The sequence below is a fragment of the Oncorhynchus mykiss genome, chromosome 21, assembly GCF_057628025.1.
Source record: "Oncorhynchus mykiss isolate SJ-2025 chromosome 21, ASM5762802v1, whole genome shotgun sequence".
In the NCBI taxonomy this organism is placed as follows: Eukaryota; Metazoa; Chordata; class Actinopteri; order Salmoniformes; family Salmonidae; genus Oncorhynchus; species Oncorhynchus mykiss.
The window spans coordinates 53,847,209-53,869,553 of NC_143042.1; the positions used below are offsets into that span (position 1 = coordinate 53,847,209).

Here is a 22,345-nt window from a genome sequence, read left to right on the forward strand (position 1 = left end):
GATGGTTTTGATCCATAAATCACTGGGTTAACTGCCAGGCACACTTCCACTTCATCACTCCACTTTCAGGTACCCCAAAACAATACTTGAATTCACAATACATGGATTAGGAGATCAGTGTCTTAAGCCACTGTGTCTCTCTGTGATCAGCATGACCTATATGGATTGATAGAAGCAGTAATAAAAAAAGAATCACGGAGGGCACAGAGACATGCACATGAAATTCTCCAATTTAAAAAAAAAATCCCTGTTTACACTTCATTTCTAAAAGTAGAATTGGATAGCTTCGATCCATCAACCTCAGTGTTATGTGCCCAGCTCTTCTCTTCTGTTTGCACTTCATTGCTAAAAGCAAACTGGATAGCAGAGGATGGTTTCGATTCCTAAACCACTTGGTTAACTGCCCTGCACACTTCCACTTCATCCCTCCACTTTCAGGTACCCCAAAACAATACTTGAACTCACAATAAATGGATTAGGCGGTCAGTGTCTTAAGTCACTGTGGAAATGTGTGATCAGCATTACCTATACGAACTGATAGAAGCAGTTGTAAAAAAAAATGCATTTCTCAGCGCACAGAGACATGCCCACGAAATTCTCCTTTTTCATCCCTGTTAAATCTTCATTTCTATAAATTGAATCGGAAAGCTTCAATCCATCTAACTCTGTGTTACGTGCTGATCTCTCTTCCTCCACAGGAATTTGCATTCATCCACCCCAGATGGGACTCGAACCCACAATCCCTGGCTTAGAAGGCCAGTGCCTTATCCATTAGGCCACTGGGGTACTTGCTGAAAATTAACTGGATAGCAGAGAGTGGTTTCGACCGATCGTACACGTGGTTAAAGTAGACATCACGCTTCCGCTTCGCTTCTGTAATCAGCATGACCTGTACAAACTGACAGAAGCAGTCAAAAAATAATCACGGAGGGCACTGAGACATGCCCATGAAATTATGGTTTAATATTTCTTTTTGCACTTCATTGCTAAAGCAAACTGAATAGCAGAGGATGGTTTCGATCCATAAATCACTGGGTTAACTGCCAGGCACACTTCCACTTCATCACTCCACTTTCAGGTACCCCAAAACAATACTTGAATTCACAATACATGGATTAGGAGATCAGTGTCTTAAGCCACTGTGTCTCTCTGTGATCAGCATGACCTATATGGATTGATAGAAGCAGTAATAAAAAAAGAATCACGGAGGGCACAGAGACATGCACATGAAATTCTCCAATTTAAAAAAAAAATCCCTGTTTACACTTCATTTCTAAAAGTAGAATTGGATAGCTTCGATCCATCAACCTCTGTGTTATGTGCCCAGCTCTTCTCTTCTGTTTGCACTTCATTGCTAAAAGCAAACTGGATAGCAGAGGATGGTTTCGATTCCTAAACCACTTGGTTAACTGCCCTGCACACTTCCACTTCATCCCTCCACTTTCAGGTACCCCAAAACAATACTTGAACTCACAATAAATGGATTAGGCGGTCAGTGTCTTAAGTCACTGTGTCTCTCTGTGATCAGCATGACCTATATGGATTGATAGAAGCAGTAATAAAAAAAGAATCACGGAGGGCACAGAGACATGCACATGAAATTCTCCAATTAAAAAAAAAAAATCCCTGTTTACACTTCATTTCTAAAAGTAGAATTGGATAGCTTCGATCCATCAACCTCTGTTTTATGTGCCCAGCTCTTCTCTTCTGTTTGCACTTCATTGCTAAAAGCAAACTGGATAGCAGAGGATGGTTTCGATTCCTAAATCACTTGGTTAACTGCACACTTCCACTTCATCCCTCCACTTTCAGGTACCCTAAAACAATACTTGAACTCACAATAAATGGATTAGGCGGTCAGTGTCTTAAGTCACTGTGGAAATGTGTGATCAGCATGACCTATACGAACTGATAGAAGCAGTTGTAAAAAAATTGCATTTCGCAGGGCACAGAGACATGCCAACAAAATTCTCCTTTTTTATCCCTGTTAAATCTTCATTTCTATAAATTGAATCTGAAAGCTTCAACCAATCAAACTCTGTGTTACGTGCTGATCTCTCTTCCTCCAAAGGAATTTGCATTCATCCACCCCAGATGGGACTCGAGCCCACAATCCCTGGCTTAGAAGGCCAGTGCCTTATCCATTAGGCCACTGGGGTACTTGCTGAAAATGAACTGGATAGCAGAGAGTGGTTTCGACCGATCGTACACGTGGTTAAAGTAGACATCGCGCTTCCGCTTCGCTTCTGTAATCAGCATGACCTGTACAAACTGACAGAAGCAGTCAAAAAATAATCACGGAGGGCACTGAGACATGCCCATGAAATTTTGGTTTAATATTTCTGTTTGCACTTCATTGCTAAAGCAAACTGAATAGCAGAGGATGGTTTCGATCCATAAATCACTGGGTTAACTGCCAGGCACACTTCCACTTCATCACTCCACTTTCAGGTACCCCAAAACAATACTTGAATTCACAATACATGGATTAGGAGATCAGTGTCTTAAGCCACTGTGTCTCTCTGTGATCAGCATGACCTATATGGATTGATAGAAGCAGTAATAAAAAAAGAATCACGGAGGGCACAGAGACATGCACATGAAATTCTCCAATTTAAAAAAAAAATCCCTGTTTACACTTCATTTCTAAAAGTAGAATTGGATAGCTTCGATCCATCAACCTCTGTGTTATGTGCTCAGCTCTTCTCTTCTGTTTGCACTTCATTGCTAAAAGCAAACTGGATAGCAGAGGATGGTTTCGATTCCTAAATCACTTGGTTAACTGCACACTTCCACTTCATCCCTCCACTTTCAGGTACCCTAAAACAATACTTGAACTCACAATAAATGGATTAGGCGGTCAGTGTCTTAAGTCACTGTGGAAATGTGTGATCAGCATGACCTATACGAACTGATAGAAGCAGTTGTAAAAAAATTGCATTTCGCAGGGCACAGAGACATGCCCACGAAATTCTCCTTTTTTATCCCTGTTCAATCTTCATTTCTAAAAATTTAATCAGAAAGCTTCAATCCATCAAACTCTGTGTTACATGCTGATCTCTCTTCCTCCAAAGGAATTTGCATTCATCCACCCCAGATGGGACTCGAACCCACAATCCCTGGCTTAGAAGGCCAGTGCCTTATCCATTAGGCCACTGGGGTACTTGCTGAAAATGAACTGGATAGCAGAGAGTGGTTTCGACCGATCGTACACGTGGTTAAAGTAGACATCGCGCTTCCGCTTCGCTTCTGTAATCAGCATGACCTGTACAAACTGACAGAAGCAGTCAAAAAATAATCACGGAGGGCACTGAGACATGCCCATGAAATTTTGGTTTAATATTTCTGTTTGCACTTCATTGCTAAAGCAGAGGATGGTTTCGATCCATAAATCACTGGATTAACTGCCAGGCACACTTCCACTTCATCACTCCACTTTCAGGTACCCCAAAAACAATACTGGCTTAGAAGGCCAGTGCCTTATCCATTAGGCCACTGGGGTACTTGCTGAAAATGAACTGGATAGCAGAGAGTGGTTTCGACCGATCGTACACGTGGTTAAAGTAGACATCACGCTTCCGCTTCGCTTCTGTAATCAGCATGACCTGTACAAACTGACAGAAGCAGTCAAAAAATAATCACGGAGGGCACTGAGACATGCCCATGAAATTATGGTTTAATATTTCTGTTTGCACTTCATTGCTAAAGCAAACTGAATAGCAGAGGATGGTTTCGATCCATAAATCACTGGGTTAACTGCCAGGCACACTTCCACTTCATCACTCCACTTTCAGGTACCCCAAAACAATACTTGAATTCACAATACATGGATTAGGAGATCAGTGTCTTAAGCCACTGTGTCTCTCTGTGATCAGCATGACCTATATGGATTGATAGAAGCAGTAATAAAAAAAGAATCACGGAGGGCACAGAGACATGCACATGAAATTCTCCAATTTAAAAAAAAAATCCCTGTTTACACTTCATTTCTAAAAGTAGAATTGGATAGCTTCGATCCATCAACCTCTGTGTTATGTGCTCAGCTCTTCTCTTCTGTTTGCACTTCATTGCTAAAAGCAAACTGGATAGCAGAGGATGGTTTCGATTCCTAAATCACTTGGTTAACTGCACACTTCCACTTCATCCCTCCACTTTCAGGTACCCTAAAACAATACTTGAACTCACAATAAATGGATTAGGCGGTCAGTGTCTTAAGTCACTGTGGAAATGTGTGATCAGCATGACCTATACGAACTGATAGAAGCAGTTGTAAAAAAATTGCATTTCGCAGGGCACAGAGACATGCCCACGAAATTCTCCTTTTTTATCCCTGTTCAATCTTCATTTCTAAAAATTTAATCAGAAAGCTTCAATCCATCAAACTCTGTGTTACATGCTGATCTCTCTTCCTCCAAAGGAATTTGCATTCATCCACCCCAGATGGGACTCGAACCCACAATCCCTGGCTTAGAAGGCCAGTGCCTTATCCATTAGGCCACTGGGGTACTTGCTGAAAATGAACTGGATAGCAGAGAGTGGTTTCGACCGATCGTACACGTGGTTAAAGTAGACATCGCGCTTCCGCTTCGCTTCTGTAATCAGCATGACCTGTACAAACTGACAGAAGCAGTCAAAAAATAATCACGGAGGGCACTGAGACATGCCCATGAAATTTTGGTTTAATATTTCTGTTTGCACTTCATTGCTAAAGCAGAGGATGGTTTCGATCCATAAATCACTGGATTAACTGCCAGGCACACTTCCACTTCATCACTCCACTTTCAGGTACCCCAAAAACAATACTGGCTTAGAAGGCCAGTGCCTTATCCATTAGGCCACTGGGGTACTTGCTGAAAATGAACTGGATAGCAGAGAGTGGTTTCGACCGATCGTACACGTGGTTAAAGTAGACATCACGCTTCCGCTTCGCTTCTGTAATCAGCATGACCTGTACAAACTGACAGAAGCAGTCAAAAAATAATCACGGAGGGCACTGAGACATGCCCATGAAATTATGGTTTAATATTTCTGTTTGCACTTCATTGCTAAAGCAAACTGAATAGCAGAGGATGGTTTCGATCCATAAATCACTGGGTTAACTGCCAGGCACACTTCCACTTCATCACTCCACTTTCAGGTACCCCAAAACAATACTTGAATTCACAATACATGGATTAGGAGATCAGTGTCTTAAGCCACTGTGTCTCTCTGTGATCAGCATGACCTATATGGATTGATAGAAGCAGTAATAAAAAAAGAATCACGGAGGGCACAGAGACATGCACATGAAATTCTCCAATTTAAAAAAAAAATCCCTGTTTACACTTCATTTCTAAAAGTAGAATTGGATAGCTTCGATCCATCAACCTCTGTGTTATGTGCCCAGCTCTTCTCTTCTGTTTGCACTTCATTGCTAAAAGCAAACTGGATAGCAGAGGATGGTTTCGATTCCTAAATCACTTGGTTAACTGCACACTTCCACTTCATCCCTCCACTTTCAGGTACCCTAAAACAATACTTGAACTCACAATAAATGGATTAGGCGGTCAGTGTCTTAAGTCACTGTGGAAATGTGTGATCAGCATGACCTATACGAACTGATAGAAGCAGTTGTAAAAAAATTGCATTTCGCAGGGCACAGAGACATGCCCACGAAATTCTCCTTTTTTATCCCTGTTCAATCTTCATTTCTAAAAATTTAATCAGAAAGCTTCAATCCATCAAACTCTGTGTTACGTGCTGATCTCTCTTCCTCCACAGGAATTTGCATTCATCCACCCCAGATGGGACTCGAACCCACAATCCCTGGCTTAGAAGGCCAGTGCCTTATCCATTAGGCCACTGGAGTACTTGCTGAAAATGAACTGGATAGCAGAGAGTGGTTTCGACCGATCGTACACGTGGTTAAAGTAGACATCGCGCTTCCGCTTCGCTTCTGTAATCAGCATGACCTGTACAAACTGACAGAAGCAGTCAAAAAATAATCACGGAGGGCACTGAGACATGCCCATGAAATTTTGGTTTAATATTTCTGTTTGCACTTCATTGCTAAAGCAGAGGATGGTTTCGATCCATAAATCACTGGGTTAACTGCCAGGCACACTTCCACTTCATCACTCCACTTTCAGGTACCCCAAAACAATACTTGAATTCACAATACATGGATTAGGAGATCAGTGTCTTAAGCCACTGTGTCTCTCTGTGATCAGCATGACCTATATGGATTGATAGAAGCAGTAATAAAAAAAGAATCACGGAGGGCACAGAGACATGCACATGAAATTCTCCAATTTAAAAAAAAAATCCCTGTTTACACTTCATTTCTAAAAGTAGAATTGGATAGCTTCGATCCATCAACCTCTGTGTTATGTGCTCAGCTCTTCTCTTCTGTTTGCACTTCATTGCTAAAAGCAAACTGGATAGCAGAGGATGGTTTCGATTCCTAAACCACTTGGTTAACTGCCCTGCACATTTCCACTTCATCCCTCCACTTTCAGGTACCCCAAAACAATACTTGAACTCACAATAAATGGATTAGGCGGTCAGTGTCTTAAGTCACTGTGGAAATGTGTGATCAGCATTACCTATACGAACTGATAGAAGCAGTTGTAAAAAAATTGCATTTCTCAGCGCACAGAGACATGCCCACGAAATTCTCCTTTTTCATCCCTGTTAAATCTTCATTTCTATAAATTGAATCGGAAAGCTTCAATCCATCTAACTCTGTGTTACGTGCTGATCTCTCTTCCTCCACAGGAATTTGCATTCATCCACCCCAGATGGGACTCGAACCCACAATCCCTGGCTTAGAAGGCCAGTGCCTTATCCATTAGGCCACTGGGGTACTTGCTGAAAATGAACTGGATAGCAGAGAGTGGTTTCGACCGATCGTACACGTGGTTAAAGTAGACATCACGCTTCCGCTTCGCTTCTGTAATCAGCATGACCTGTACAAACTGACAGAAGCAGTCAAAAAATAATCACGGAGGGCACTGAGACATGCCCATGAAATTATGGTTTAATATTTCTGTTTGCACTTCATTGCTAAAGCAAACTGAATAGCAGAGGATGGTTTCGATCCATAAATCACTGGGTTAACTGCCAGGCACACTTCCACTTCATCACTCCACTTTCAGGTACCCCAAAACAATACTTGAATTCACAATACATGGATTAGGAGATCAGTGTCTTAAGCCACTGTGTCTCTCTGTGATCAGCATGACCTATATGGATTGATAGAAGCAGTAATAAAAAAAAGAATCACGGAGGGCACAGAGACATGCACATGAAATTCTCCAATTTAAAAAAAAAATCCCTGTTTACACTTCATTTCTAAAAGTAGAATTTGATAGCTTCGATCCATCAACCTCTGTGTTATGTGCCCAGCTCTTCTCTTCTGTTTGCACTTCATTGCTAAAAGCAAACTGGATAGCAGAGGATGGTTTCGATTCCTAAACCACTTGGTTAACTGCCCTGCACACTTCCACTTCATCCCTCCACTTTCAGGTACCCCAAAACAATACTTGAACTCACAATAAATGGATTAGGCGGTCAGTGTCTTAAGTCACTGTGGAAATGTGTGATCAGCATTACCTATACGAACTGATAGAAGCAGTTGTAAAAAAAATTGCATTTCTCAGGGCACAGAGACATGCCCACGAAATTCTCCTTTTTTATCCCTGTTAAATCTTCATTTCTATAAATTGAATCGGAAAGCTTCAATCCATCTAACTCTGTGTTACGTGCTGATCTCTCTTCCTCCACAGGAATTTGCATTCATCCACCCCAGATGGGACTCAAACCCACAATCCCTGGCTTAGAAGGCCAGTGCCTTATCCATTAGGCCACTGGGGTACTTGCTGAAAAAGAACTGGATAGCAGAGAGTGGTTTCGACCGATCGTACACGTGGTTAAAGTAGACATCACGCTTCCGCTTCGCTTCTGTAATCAGCATGACCTGTACAAACTGACAGAAGCAGTCAAAAAATAATCACGGAGGGCACTGAGACATGCCCATGAAATTATGGTTTAATATTTCTGTTTGCACTTCATTGCTAAAGCAGAGGATGGTTTCGATCCATAAATCACTGGGTTAACTGCCAGGCACACTTCCACTTCATCACTCCACTTTCAGGTACCCCAAAACAATACTTGAATTCACAATACATGGATTAGGAGATCAGTGTCTTAAGCCACTGTGTCTCTCTGTGATCAGCATGACCTATATGGATTGATAGAAGCAGTAATAAAAAAATAATCACGGAGGGCACAGAGACATGCACATGAAATTCTCCAATTTAAAAAAAAAATCCCTGTTTACACTTCATTTCTAAAAGTAGAATTGGATAGCTTCGATCCATCAACCTCTGTGTTATGTGCCCAGCTCTTCTCTTCTGTTTGCACTTCATTGCTAAAAGCAAACTGGATAGCAGAGGATGGTTTCGATTCCTAAACCACTTGGTTAACTGCCCTGCACACTTCCACTTCATCCCTCCACTTTCAGGTACCCCAAAACAATACTTGAACTCACAATAAATGGATTAGGCGGTCAGTGTCTTAAGTCACTGTGGAAATGTGTGATCAGCATTACCTATACGAACTGATAGAAGCAGTTGTAAAGAAATTGCATTTCGCAGGGCACAGAGACATGCCCTCGAAATTCTCCTTTTTTATCCCTGTTAAATCTTCATTTCTATAAATTGAATCAGAAAGCTTCAATCCATCTAACTCTGTGTTACGTGCTGATCTCTCTTACTCCACAGGAATTTGCATTCATCCACCCCAGATGGGACTCGAACCCACAATCCCTGGCTTAGAAGGCCAGTGCCTTATCCATTAGGCCATTGGGGTACTTGCTGAAAATGAACTGGATAGCAGAGAGTGGTTTCGACCGATCGTACACGTGGTTAAAGTAGACATCACGCTTCCGCTTCGCTTCTGTAATCAGCATGACCTGTACAAACTGACAGAAGCAGTCAAAAAATAATCACGGAGGGCACTGAGACATGCCCATGAAATTATGGTTTAATATTTCTGTTTGCACTTCATTGCTAAAGCAAACTGAATAGCAGAGGATGGTTTCGATCCATAAATCACTGGGTTAACTGCCAGGCACACTTCCACTTCATCACTCCACTTTCAGGTACCCCAAAACAATACTTGAATTCACAATACATGGATTAGGAGATCAGTGTCTTAAGCCACTGTGTCTCTCTGTGATCAGCATGACCTATATGGATTGATAGAAGCAGTAATAAAAAAATAATCACGGAGGGCACAGAGACATGCACATGAAATTCTCCAATTTAAAAAAAAAATCCCTGTTTACACTTCATTTCTAAAAGTAGAATTGGATAGCTTCGATCCATCAACCTCTGTGTTATGTGCCCAGCTCTTCTCTTCTGTTTGCACTTCATTGCTAAAAGCAAACTGGATAGCAGAGGATGGTTTCGATTCCTAAATCACTTGGTTAACTGCACACTTCCACTTCATCCCTCCACTTTCAGGTACCCTAAAACAATACTTGAACTCACAATAAATGGATTAGGCGGTCAGTGTCTTAAGTCACTGTGGAAATGTGTGATCAGCATGACCTATACGAACTGATAGAAGCAGTTGTAAAAAAATTGCATTTCGCAGGGCACAGAGACATGCCCACGAAATTCTCCTTTTTTATCCCTGTTAAATCTTCATTTCTATAAATTGAATCAGAAAGCTTCAACCCATCAAACTCTGTGTTACGTGCTGATCTCTCTTCCTCCAAAGGAATTTGCATTCATCCCCCCCAGATGGGACTCGAACCCACAATCCCTGGCTTAGAAGGCCAGTGCCTTATCCATTAGGCCACTGGGGTACTTGCTGAAAATGAACTGGATAGCAGAGAGTGGTTTCGACCGATCGTACACGTGGTTAAAGTAGACATCGCGCTTCCGCTTCGCTTCTGTAATCAGCATGACCTGTACAAACTGACAGAAGCAGTCAAAAAATAATCACGGAGGGCACTGAGACATGCCCATGAAATTTTGGTTTAATATTTCTGTTTGCACTTCATTGCTAAAGCAAACTGAATAGCAGAGGATGGTTTCGATCCATAAATCACTGGGTTAACTGCCAGGCACACTTCCACTTCATCACTCCACTTTCAGGTACCCCAAAACAATACTTGAATTCACAATACATGGATTAGGAGATCAGTATCTTAAGCCACTGTGTCTCTCTGTGATCAGCATGACCTATATGGATTGATAGAAGCAGTAATAAAAAAAGAATCACGGAGGGCACAGAGACATGCACATGAAATTCTCAAATTTTAAAAAAAAATCCCTGTTTACACTTCATTTCTAAAAGTAGAATTGGTTAGCTTCGATCCATCAACCTCTGTGTTATGTGCCCAGCTCTTCTCTTCTGTTTGCACTTCATTGCTAAAAGCAAACTGGATAGCAGAGGATGGTTTCGATTCCTAAATCACTTGGTTAACTGCACACTTCCACTTCATCCCTCCACTTTCAGGTACCCTAAAACAATACTTGAACTCACAATAAATGGATTAGGCGGTCAGTGTCTTAAGTCACTGTGGAAATGTGTGATCAGCATGACCTATACGAACTGATAGAAGCAGTTGTAAAAAAATTGCATTTCGCAGGGCACAGAGACATGCCCACGAAATTCTCCTTTTTTATCCCTGTTAAATCTTCATTTCTAAAAATTGAATCGGAAAGCTTCAATCCATCAAACTCTGTGTTAAGTGCTGATCTCTCTTCCTCCACAGGAATTTGCATTCATCCACCCCAGATGGGAATCGAACCCACAAGCCCTGGCTTAGAAGGCCTTATCCATTAGGCCACTGGGGTACTTGCTGAAAATGAACTGGATAACAGAGAGTGGTTTCGACCGATCGTACACGTGGTTAAAGTAGACATCACGCTTCCGCTTCGCTTCTGTAATCAGCATGACCTGTACAAACTAACAGAAGCAGTCAAAAAATAATCACAGAGACATGCCCACGAAATTCTCCTTTTTTATCCCTGTTAAATCTTCATTTCTAAAAATTTAATCAGAAAGCTTCAATCCATCAAACTCTGTGTTACGTGCTGATCTCTCTTCCTCCACAGGAATTTGCATTCATCCACCCCAGATAGGACTCAAACCCACAATCCCTGGCTTAGAAGGCCAGTGCCTTATCCATTAGGACACTGGGGTACTTGCTGAAAATGAACTGGATAGCAGAGAGTGGTTTCGACCGATCGTACACGTGGTTAAAGTAGACATCGCGCTTCCGCTTCGCTTCTGTAATCAGCATGACCTGTACAAACTGACAGAAGCAGTCAAAAAATAATCACGGAGGGCACTGAGACATGCCCATGAAATTATGGTTTAATATTTCTGTTTGCACTTCATTGCTAAAGCAAACTGAATAGCAGAGGATGGTTTCGATCCATAAATCACTGGGTTAACTGCCAGGCACACTTCCACTTCATCACTCCACTTTCAGGTACCCCAAAACAATACTTGAATTCACAATACATGGATTAGGAGATCAGTATCTTAAGCCACTGTGTCTCTCTGTGATCAGCATGACCTATATGGATTGATAGAAGCAGTAATAAAAAAAGAATCACGGAGGGCACAGAGACATGCACATGAAATTCTCCAATTTTAAAAAAAAATCCCTGTTTACACTTCATTTCTAAAAGTAGAATTGGTTAGCTTCGATCCATCAACCTCTGTGTTATGTGCCCAGCTCTTCTCTTCTGTTTGCACTTCATTGCTAAAAGCAAACTGGATAGCAGAGGATGGTTTCGATTCCTAAATCACTTGGTTAACTGCACACTTCCACTTCATCCCTCCACTTTCAGGTACCCTAAAACAATACTTGAACTCACAATAAATGGATTAGGCGGTCAGTGTCTTAAGTCACTGTGGAAATGTGTGATCAGCATGACCTATACGAACTGATAGAAGCAGTTGTAAAAAAATTGCATTTCGCAGGGCACAGAGACATGCCCACGAAATTCTCCTTTTTTATCCCTGTTCAATCTTCATTTCTAAAAATTGAATCAGAAAGCTTCAATCCATCAAACGCTGTGTTATGTGCTGATCTCTCTTCCTCCACATGAATTTGCATCCATCCACCACAGATGGGACTCGAACCCACAATCCCTAGCTTATAAGGCCAATGCCTTATCCATTAGGCCACTGGGGTACTTGCTCAAAATGAGCTGGATAGCAGAGAGTGGTTTCGACCATAAATCACTGGGTTAACTGCCAGGCACACTTCCACTTCATCACTCCACTTTCAGGTACCCCAAAACAATACTTGAATTCACAATACATGGATTAGGAGATCAGTGTCTTAAGCCACTGTGTCTCTCTGTGATCAGCATGACCTATATGGATTGATAGAAGCAGTAATAAAAAAAGAATCACGGAGGGCACAGATACATGCACATGAAATTCTCCAATTAAAAAAAAAAAATCCCTGTTTACACTTCATTTCTAAAAGTAGAATTGGTTAGCTTCGATCCATCAACCTCTGTGTTATGTGCCCAGCTCTTCTCTTCTGTTTGCACTTCATTGCTAAAAGCAAACTGGATAGCAGAGGATGGTTTCGATTCCTAAACCACTTGGTTAACTGCCCTGCACACTTCCACTTCATCCCTCCACTTTCAGGTACCCCAAAACAATACTTGAACTCACAATAAATGGATTAGGCGGTCAGTGTCTTAAGTCACTGTGGAAATGTGTGATCAGCATGACCTATACGAACTGATAGAAGCAGTTGTAAAAAAAATTGCATTTCTCAGGGCACAGAGACATGCCCACAAAATTCTCCTTTTTTATCCCTGTTAAATCTTCATTTCTATAAATTGAATCGGAAAGCTTCAATCCATCTAACTCTGTGTTACGTGCTGATCTCTCTTCCTCCACAGGAATTTGCATTCATCCACCCCAGATGGGACTCAAACCCACAATCCCTGGCTTAGAAGGTCAGTGCCTTATCCATTAGGCCACTGGGGTACTTGCTGAAAATGAACTGGATAGCAGAGAGTGGTTTCGACCGATCGTACACGTGGTTAAAGTAGACATCACGCTTCCGCTTCGCTTCTGTAATCAGCATGACCTGTACAAACTGACAGAAGCAGTCAAAAAATAATCACGGAGGGCACTGAGACATGCCCATGAAATTATGGTTTAATATTTCTGTTTGCACTTCATTACTAAAGCAAACTGAATAGCAGAGGATGGTTTCGATCCATAAATCACTGGGTTAACTGCCCTGCACACTTCCACTTCATCCCTCCACTTTCAGGTACCCCAAAACAATACTTGAACTCACAATAAATGGATTAGGCGGTCAGTGTCACTGTGGAAATGTGTGATCAGCATTACCTATACGAACTGATAGAAGCAGTTGTAAAAAAAATTGCATTTCTCAGGGCACAGAGACATGCCCACGAAATTCTCCTTTTTTATCCCTGTTAAATCTTCATTTCTATAAATTGAATCGGAAAGCTTCAATCCATCTAACTCTGTGTTACGTGCTGATCTCTCTTACTCCACAGGAATTTGCATTCATCCACCCCAGATGGGACTCGAACCCACAATCCCTGGCTTAGAAGGCCAGTGCCTTATCCATTAGGCCACTGGGGTACTTGCTGAAAATGAACTGGATAGCAGAGAGTGGTTTCGACCGATCGTACACGTGGTTAAAGTAGACATCACGCTTCCGCTTCACTTCTGTAATCAGCATGACCTGTACAAACTGACAGAAGCAGTCAAAAAATAATCACGGAGGGCACTGAGACATGCCCATGAAATTATGGTTTAATATTTCTGTTTGCACTTCATTGCTAAAGCAAACTGAATAGCAGAGGATGGTTTCGATCCATAAATCACTGGGTTAACTGCCAGGCACACTTCCACTTCATCACTCCACTTTCAGGTACCCCAAAACAATACTTGAATTCACAATACATGGACTAGGAGATCAGTGTCTTAAGCCACTGTGTCTCTCTGTGATCAGCATGACCTATATGGATTGATAGAAGCAGTAATAAAAAAAGAATCACGGAGGGCACAGAGACATGCACATGAAATTCTCCAATTTAAAAAAAAAATCCCTGTTTACACTTCATTTCTAAAAGTAGAATTGGATAGCTTCGATCCATCAACCTCTGTGTTATGTGCCCAGCTCTTCTCTTCTGTTTGCACTTCATTGCTAAAAGCAAACTGGATAGCAGAGGATGGTTTCGATTCCTAAACCACTTGGTTAACTGCCCTGCACACTTCCACTTCATCCCTCCACTTTCAGGTACCCCAAAACAATACTTGAACTCACAATAAATGGATTAGGCGGTCAGTGTCTTAAGTCACTGTGGAAATGTGTGATCAGCATTACCTATACGAACTGATAGGAGCAGTTGTAAAGAAATTGCATTTCGCAGGGCACAGAGACATGCCCACGAAATTCTCCTTTTTTATCCCTGTTAAATCTTCATTTCTATAAATTGAATCAGAAAGCTTCAACCCATCAAACTCTGTGTTACGTGCTGATCTCTCTTCCTCCAAAGGAATTTGCATTCATCCCCCCCAGATGGGACTCGAACCCACAATCCCTGGCTTAGAAGGCCAGTGCCTTATCCATTAGGCCACTGGGGTACTTGCTGAAAATGAACTGGATAGCAGAGAGTGGTTTCGACCGATCGTACACGTGGTTAAAGTAGACATCGCGCTTCCGCTTCGCTTCTGTAATCAGCATGACCTGTACAAACTGACAGAAGCAGTCAAAAAATAATCACGGAGGGCACTGAGACATGCCCATGAAATTTTGGTTTAATATTTCTGTTTGCACTTCATTGCTAAAGCAGAGGATGGTTTCGATCCATAAATCACTGGGTTAACTGCCAGGCACACTTCCACTTCATCACTCCACTTTCAGGTACCCCAAAACAATACTTGAATTCACAATACATGGATTAGGAGATCAGTGTCTTAAGCCACTGTGTCTCTCTGTGATCAGCATGACCTATATGGATTGATAGAAGCAGTAATAAAAAAAGAATCACGGAGGGCACAGAGACATGCACATGAAATTCTCCAATTTAAAAAAAAAAATCCCTGTTTACACTTCATTTCTAAAAGTAGAATTGGATAGCTTCGATCCATCAACCTCTGTGTTATGTGCCCAGCTCTTCTCTTCTGTTTGCACTTCATTGCTAAAGCAAACTGAATAGCAGAGGATGGTTTCGATCCATAAATCACTGGGTTAACTGCCAGGCACACTTCCACTTCATCACTCCACTTTCAGGTACCCCAAAACAATACTTGAATTCACAATACATGGATTAGGAGATCAGTGTCTTAAGCCACTGTGTCTCTCTGTGATCAGCATGACCTATATGGATTGATAGAAGCAGTAATAAAAAAATAATCACGGAGGGCACAGAGACATGCACATGAAATTCTCCAATTTAAAAAAAAAATCCCTGTTTACACTTCATTTCTAAAAGTAGAATTGGATAGCTTCGATCCATCAACCTCTGTGTTATGTGCCCAGCTCTTCTCTTCTGTTTGCACTTCATTGCTAAAAGCAAACTGGATAGCAGAGGATGGTTTCGATTCCTAAATCACTTGGTTAACTGCACACTTCCACTTCATCCCTCCACTTTCAGGTACCCTAAAACAATACTTGAACTCACAATAAATGGATTAGGCGGTCAGTGTCTTAAGTCACTGTGGAAATGTGTGATCAGCATGACCTATACGAACTGATAGAAGCAGTTGTAAAAAAATTGCATTTCGCAGGGCACAGAGACATGCCCACGAAATTCTCCTTTTTTATCCCTGTTAAATCTTCATTTCTATAAATTGAATCAGAAAGCTTCAACCCATCAAACTCTGTGTTACGTGCTGATCTCTCTTCCTCCAAAGGAATTTGCATTCATCCCCCCCAGATGGGACTCGAACCCACAATCCCTGGCTTAGAAGGACAGTGCCTTATCCATTAGGCCACTGGGGTACTTGCTGAAAATGAACTGGATAGTAGAGAGTGGTTTCGACCGATCGTACACGTGGTTAAAGTAGACATCACGCTTCCGCTTCGCTTCTGTAATCAGCATGACCTGTACAAACTAACAGAAGCAGTCAAAAAATAATCACAGAGACATGCCCACGAAATTCTCCTTTTTTATCCCTGTTAAATCTTCATTTCTATAAATTTAATCAGAAAGCTTCAATCCATCAAACTCTGTGTTACGTGCTGATCTCTCTTCCTCCACAGGAATTTGCATTCATCCACCCCAGATAGGACTCAAACCCACAATCCCTGGCTTAGAAGGCCAGTGCCTTATCCATTAGGCCACTGGGGTACTTGCTGAAAATGAACTGGATAGCAGAGAGTGGTTTCGACCGATCGTACACGTGGTTAAAGTAGACATCGCGCTTCCGCTTCGCTTCTGTAATCAGCATGACCTGTACAAACTGACAGAAGCAGTCAAAAAATAATCACGGAGGGCACTGAGACATGCCCATGAAATTATGGTTTAATATTTCTGTTTGCACTTCATTGCTAAAGCAAACTGAATAGCAGAGGATGGTTTCGATCCATAAATCACTGGGTTAACTGCCAGGCACACTTCCACTTCATCACTCCACTTTCAGGTACCCCAAAACAATACTTGAATTCACAATACATGGATTAGGAGATCAGTATCTTAAGCCACTGTGTCTCTCTGTGATCAGCATGACCTATATGGATTGATAGAAGCAGTAATAAAAAAAGAATCACGGAGGGCACAGAGACATGCACATGAAATTCTCCAATTTTAAAAAAAAATCCCTGTTTACACTTCATTTCTAAAAGTAGAATTGGTTAGCTTCGATCCATCAACCTCTGTGTTATGTGCCCAGCTCTTCTCTTCTGTTTGCACTTCATTGCTAAAAGCAAACTGGATAGCAGAGGATGGTTTCGATTCCTAAATCACTTGGTTAACTGCACACTTCCACTTCATCCCTCCACTTTCAGGTACCCTAAAACAATACTTGAACTCACAATAAAAGGATTAGGCGGTCAGTGTCTTAAGTCACTGTGGAAATGTGTGATCAGCATGACCTATACGAACTGATAGAAGCAGTTGTAAAAAAATTGCATTTCGCAGGGCACAGAGACATGCCCACGAAATTCTCCTTTTTTATCCCTGTTCAATCTTCATTTCTAAAAATTGAATCAGAAAGCTTCAATCCATCAAACTCTGTGTTATGTGCTGATCTCTCTTCCTCCACATGAATTTGCATCCATCCACCACAGATGGGACTCGAACCCACAATCCCTAGCTTATAAGGCCAATGCCTTATCCATTAGGCCACTGGGGTACTTGCTCAAAATGAGCTGGATAGCAGAGAGTGGTTTCGACCATAAATCACTGGGTTAACTGCCAGGCACACTTCCACTTCATCACTCCACTTTCAGGTACCCCAAAACAATACTTGAATTCACAATACATGGATTAGGAGATCAGTGTCTTAAGCCACTGTGTCTCTCTGTGATCAGCATGACCTATATGGATTGATAGAAGCAGTAATAAAAAAAGAATCACGGAGGGCACAGATACATGCACATGAAATTCTCCAATTAAAAAAAAAAAATCCCTGTTTACACTTCATTTCTAAAAGTAGAATTGGTTAGCTTCGATCCATCAACCTCTGTGTTATGTGCCCAGCTCTTCTCTTCTGTTTGCACTTCATTGCTAAAAGCAAACTGGATAGCAGAGGATGGTTTCGATTCCTAAATCACTTGGTTAACTGCACACTTCCACTTCATCCCTCCACTTTCAGGTACCCTAAAACAATACTTTAACTCACAATAAATGGATTAGGCGGTCAGTGTCTTAAGTCACTGTGGAAATGTGTGATCAGCATGACCTATACGAACTGATAGAAGCAGTTGTAAAAAAATTGCATTTCGCAGGGCACAGAGACATGACCACGAAATTCTCCTTTTTTATCCCTGTTAAATCTTCATTTCTATAAATTGAATCAGAAAGCTTCAACCAATCAAACTCTGTGTTACATGCTGATCTCTCTTCCTCCAAAGGAATTTGCATTCATCCACCCCAGATGGGACTCGAGCCCACAATCCCTGGCTTAGAAGGCCAGTGCCTTATCCATTAGGCCACTGGGGTACTTGCTGAAAATGAACTGGATAGCAGAGAGTGGTTTCGACCGATCGTACACGTGGTTAAAGTAGACATCACGCTTCCGCTTCGCTTCTGTAATCAGCATGACCTGTACAAACTGACAGAAGCAGTCAAAAAATAATCACGGAGGGCACTGAGACATGCCCATGAAATTATGGTTTAATATTTCTGTTTGCACTTCATTGCTAAAGCAAACTGAATAGCAGAGGATGGTTTCGATCCATAAATCACTGGGTTAACTGCCAGGCACACTTCCACTTCATCACTCCACTTTCAGGTACCCCAAAACAATACTTGAATTCACAATACATGGACTAGGAGATCAGTGTCTTAAGCCACTGTGTCTCTCTGTGATCAGCATGACCTATATGGATTGATAGAAGCAGTAATAAAAAAAGAATCACGGAGGGCACAGAGACATGCACATGAAATTCTCCAATTTAAAAAAAAAATCCCTGTTTACACTTCATTTCTAAAAGTAGAATTGGATAGCTTCGATCCATCAACCTCTGTGTTATGTGCCCAGCTCTTCTCTTCTGTTTGCACTTCATTGCTAAAAGCAAACTGGATAGCAGAGGATGGTTTCGATTCCTAAACCACTTGGTTAACTGCCCTGCACACTTCCACTTCATCCCTCCACTTTCAGGTACCCCAAAACAATACTTGAACTCACAATAAATGGATTAGGCGGTCAGTGTCTTAAGTCACTGTGGAAATGTGTGATCAGCATTACCTATACGAACTGATAGAAGCAGTTGTAAAGAAATTGCATTTCGCAGGGCACAGAGACATGCCCACGAAATTCTCCTTTTTTATCCCTGTTAAATCTTCATTTCTATAAATTGAATCGGAAAGCTTCAATCCATCTAACTCTGTGTTACGTGCTGATCTCTCTTACTCCACAGGAATTTGCATTCATCCACCCCAGATGGGACTCGAACCCACAATCCCTGGCTTAGAAGGCCAGTGCCTTATCCATTAGGCCACTGGGGTACTTGCTGAAAATGAACTGGATAGCAGAGAGTGGTTTCGACCGATCGTACACGTGGTTAAAGTAGACATCACGCTTCCGCTTCGCTTCTGTAATCAGCATGACCTGTACAAACTGACAGAAGCAGTCAAAAAATAATCACGGAGGGCACTGAGACATGCCCATGAAATTATGGTTTAATATTTCTGTTTGCACTTCATTGCTAAAGCAAACTGAATAGCAGAGGATGGTTTCGATCCATAAATCACTGGGTTAACTGCCAGGCACACTTCCACTTCATCACTCCACTTTCAGGTACCCCAAAACAATACTTGAATTCACAATACATGGATTAGGAGATCAGTGTCTTAAGCCACTGTGTCTCTCTGTGATCAGCATGACCTATATGGATTGATAGAAGCAGTAATAAAAAAAGAATCACGGAGGGCACAGAGACATGCACATGAAATTCTCCAATTAAAAAAAAAAAATCCCTGTTTACACTTCATTTCTAAAAGTAGAATTGGATAGCTTCGATCCATCAACCTCTGTTTTATGTGCCCAGCTCTTCTCTTCTGTTTGCACTTCATTGCTAAAAGCAAACTGGATAGCAGAGGATGGTTTCGATTCCTAAATCACTTGGTTAACTGCACACTTCCACTTCATCCCTCCACTTTCAGGTACCCTAAAACAATACTTTAACTCACAATAAATGGATTAGGCGGTCAGTGTCTTAAGTCACTGTGGAAATGTGTGATCAGCATGACCTATACGAACTGATAGAAGCAGTTGTAAAAAAATTGCATTTCGCAGGGCACAGAGACATGACCACGAAATTCTCCTTTTTTATCCCTGTTAAATCTTCATTTCTATAAATTGAATCAGAAAAATCAACCAATCAAACTCTGTGTTACGTGCTGATCTCTCTTCCTCCAAAGGAATTTGCATTCATCCACCCCAGATGGGACTCGAGCCCACAATCCCTGGCTTAGAAGGCCAGTGCCTTATCCATCAGGCCACTGGGGTACTTGCTGAAAATGAACTGGATAGCAGAGAGTGGTTTCGACCGATCGTACACGTGGTTAAAGTAGACATCGCGCTTCCGCTTCGCTTCTGTAATCAGCATGACCTGTACAAACTGACAGAAGCAGTCAAAAAATAATCACGGAGGGCACTGAGACATGCCCATGAAATTTTGGTTTAATATTTCTGTTTGCACTTCATTGCTAAAGCAAACTGAATAGCAGAGGATGGTTTCGATCCATAAATCACTGGGTTAACTGCCAGGCACACTTCCACTTCATCACTCCACTTTCAGGTACCCCAAAACAATACTTGAATTCACAATACATGGATTAGGAGATCAGTGTCTTAAGCCACTGTGTCTCTCTGTGATCAGCATGACCTATATGGATTGATAGAAGCAGTAATAAAAAAAGAATCACGGAGGGCACAGAGACATGCACATGAAATTCTCCAATTTAAAAAAAAATCCCTGTTTACACTTCATTTCTAAAAGTAGAATTGGATAGCTTCGATCCATCAACCTCTGTGTTATGTGCCCAGCTCTTCTCTTCTGTTTGCACTTCATTGCTAAAAGCAAACTGGATAGCAGAGGATGGTTTCGATTCCTAAATCACTTGGTTAACTGCACACTTCCACTTCATCCCTCCACTTTCAGGTACCCTAAAACAATACTTGAACTCACAATAAATGGATTAGGCGGTCAGTGTCTTAAGTCACTGTGGAAATGTGTGATCAGCATTACCTATACGAACTGATAGAAGCAGTTGTAAAAAAAATTGCATTTCTCAGGGCACAGAGACCTGCCCACGAAATTCTCCTTTTTTATCCCTGTTAAATCTTCATTTCTATAAATTGAATCGGAAAGCTTCAATCCATCTAACTCTGTGTTACGTGCTGATCTCTCTTCCTCCACAGGAATTTGCATTCATCCACCCCAGATGGGACTCGAACCCACAATCCCTGGCTTAGAAGGCCAGTGCCTTATCCATTAGGCCACTGGGGTACTTGCTGAAAAAGAACTGGATAGCAGAGAGTGGTTTCGACCGATCGTACAAGTGGTTAAAGTAGACATCACGCTTCCGCTTCGCTTCTGTAATCAGCATGACCTGTACAAACTGACAGAAGCAGTCAAAAAATAATCACGGAGGGCACTGAGACATGCCCATGAAATTATGGTTTAATATTTCTGTTTGCACTTCATTGCTAAAGCAAACTGAATAGCAGAGAATGGTTTCGATCCATAAATCACTGGGTTAACTGCCAGGCACACTTCCACTTCATCACTCCACTTTCAGGTACCCCAAAACAATACTTGAATTCACAATACATGGATTAGGAGATCAGTGTCTTAAGCCACTGTGTCTCTCTGTGATCAGCATGACCTATATGGATTGATAGAAGCAGTAATAAAAAAAGAATCACGGAGGGCACAGAGACATGCACATGAAATTCTCCAATTTAAAAAAAAAATCCCTGTTTACACTTCATTTCTAAAAGTAGAATTGGATAGCTTCGATCCATCAACCTCTGTGTTATGTGCCCAGCTCTTCTCTTCTGTTTGCACTTCATTGCTAAAAGCAAACTGGATAGCAGAGGATGGTTTCGATTCCTAAACCACTTGGTTAACTGCCCTGCACACTTCCACTTCATCCCTCCACTTTCAGGTACCCCAAAACAATACTTGAACTCACAATAAATGGATTAGGCGGTCAGTGTCTTAAGTCACTGTGGAAATGTGTGATCAGCATGACCTATACGAACTGATAGAAGCAGTTGTAAAGAAATTGCATTTCGCAGGGCACAGAGACATGCCCACGAAATTCTCCTTTTTTATCCCTGTTAAATCTTCATTTCTATAAATTGAATCAGAAAGTTTCAATCCATCAAACTCTGTGTTACGTGCTGATCTCTCTTCCTCCAAAGGAATTTGCATTCATCCACCCCAGATGGGACTCGAACCCACAATCCCTGGCTTAGAAGGCCAGTGCCTTATCCATTAGGCCACTGGGGTACTTGCTGAAAAAGAACTGGATAGCAGAGAGTGGTTTCGACCGATCGTACACGTGGTTAAAGTAGACATCACGCTTCCGCTTCGCTTCTGTAATCAGCATGACCTGTACAAACTGACAGAAGCAGTCAAAAAATAATCACGGAG

The 22,345-nt window shown here is 41.7% G+C and overlaps 16 non-coding genes across 16 annotated transcripts; all 16 read right to left on the reverse strand.

Annotated features, from left to right (window-relative positions):
• Positions 1–713: 713 nt before the first annotated feature.
• On the reverse strand, positions 714–786 carry trnar-ucu (transfer RNA arginine (anticodon UCU)). Its single transcript has one exon. It is a non-coding gene; the product is annotated as a tRNA-Arg (tRNA).
• Positions 787–2,086: 1,300 nt separating this feature from the next.
• On the reverse strand, positions 2,087–2,159 carry trnar-ucu (transfer RNA arginine (anticodon UCU)). The gene has a single exon. It is a non-coding gene; the product is annotated as a tRNA-Arg (tRNA).
• A 930-nt stretch (positions 2,160–3,089) lies between these two features.
• Positions 3,090–3,162, reverse strand: trnar-ucu (transfer RNA arginine (anticodon UCU)). Its single transcript has one exon. It is a non-coding gene; the product is annotated as a tRNA-Arg (tRNA).
• Positions 3,163–4,432: 1,270 nt separating this feature from the next.
• trnar-ucu (transfer RNA arginine (anticodon UCU)) lies at positions 4,433–4,505 on the reverse strand. Its single transcript has one exon. It is a non-coding gene; the product is annotated as a tRNA-Arg (tRNA).
• Positions 4,506–5,775: 1,270 nt separating this feature from the next.
• Positions 5,776–5,848, reverse strand: trnar-ucu (transfer RNA arginine (anticodon UCU)). Its single transcript has one exon. It is a non-coding gene; the product is annotated as a tRNA-Arg (tRNA).
• Positions 5,849–6,771: 923 nt separating this feature from the next.
• trnar-ucu (transfer RNA arginine (anticodon UCU)) lies at positions 6,772–6,844 on the reverse strand. The gene has a single exon. It is a non-coding gene; the product is annotated as a tRNA-Arg (tRNA).
• A 937-nt stretch (positions 6,845–7,781) lies between these two features.
• trnar-ucu (transfer RNA arginine (anticodon UCU)) lies at positions 7,782–7,854 on the reverse strand. The gene has a single exon. It is a non-coding gene; the product is annotated as a tRNA-Arg (tRNA).
• Positions 7,855–8,777: 923 nt separating this feature from the next.
• Positions 8,778–8,850, reverse strand: trnar-ucu (transfer RNA arginine (anticodon UCU)). Its single transcript has one exon. It is a non-coding gene; the product is annotated as a tRNA-Arg (tRNA).
• A 930-nt stretch (positions 8,851–9,780) lies between these two features.
• trnar-ucu (transfer RNA arginine (anticodon UCU)) lies at positions 9,781–9,853 on the reverse strand. The gene has a single exon. It is a non-coding gene; the product is annotated as a tRNA-Arg (tRNA).
• A 3,724-nt stretch (positions 9,854–13,577) lies between these two features.
• On the reverse strand, positions 13,578–13,650 carry trnar-ucu (transfer RNA arginine (anticodon UCU)). Its single transcript has one exon. It is a non-coding gene; the product is annotated as a tRNA-Arg (tRNA).
• A 935-nt stretch (positions 13,651–14,585) lies between these two features.
• Positions 14,586–14,658, reverse strand: trnar-ucu (transfer RNA arginine (anticodon UCU)). Its single transcript has one exon. It is a non-coding gene; the product is annotated as a tRNA-Arg (tRNA).
• Positions 14,659–16,294: 1,636 nt separating this feature from the next.
• trnar-ucu (transfer RNA arginine (anticodon UCU)) lies at positions 16,295–16,367 on the reverse strand. Its single transcript has one exon. It is a non-coding gene; the product is annotated as a tRNA-Arg (tRNA).
• Positions 16,368–18,106: 1,739 nt separating this feature from the next.
• trnar-ucu (transfer RNA arginine (anticodon UCU)) lies at positions 18,107–18,179 on the reverse strand. The gene has a single exon. It is a non-coding gene; the product is annotated as a tRNA-Arg (tRNA).
• A 935-nt stretch (positions 18,180–19,114) lies between these two features.
• Positions 19,115–19,187, reverse strand: trnar-ucu (transfer RNA arginine (anticodon UCU)). Its single transcript has one exon. It is a non-coding gene; the product is annotated as a tRNA-Arg (tRNA).
• Positions 19,188–21,120: 1,933 nt separating this feature from the next.
• Positions 21,121–21,193, reverse strand: trnar-ucu (transfer RNA arginine (anticodon UCU)). Its single transcript has one exon. It is a non-coding gene; the product is annotated as a tRNA-Arg (tRNA).
• A 935-nt stretch (positions 21,194–22,128) lies between these two features.
• Positions 22,129–22,201, reverse strand: trnar-ucu (transfer RNA arginine (anticodon UCU)). The gene has a single exon. It is a non-coding gene; the product is annotated as a tRNA-Arg (tRNA).
• Between the last annotated feature and the right edge of the window lie 144 nt (positions 22,202–22,345).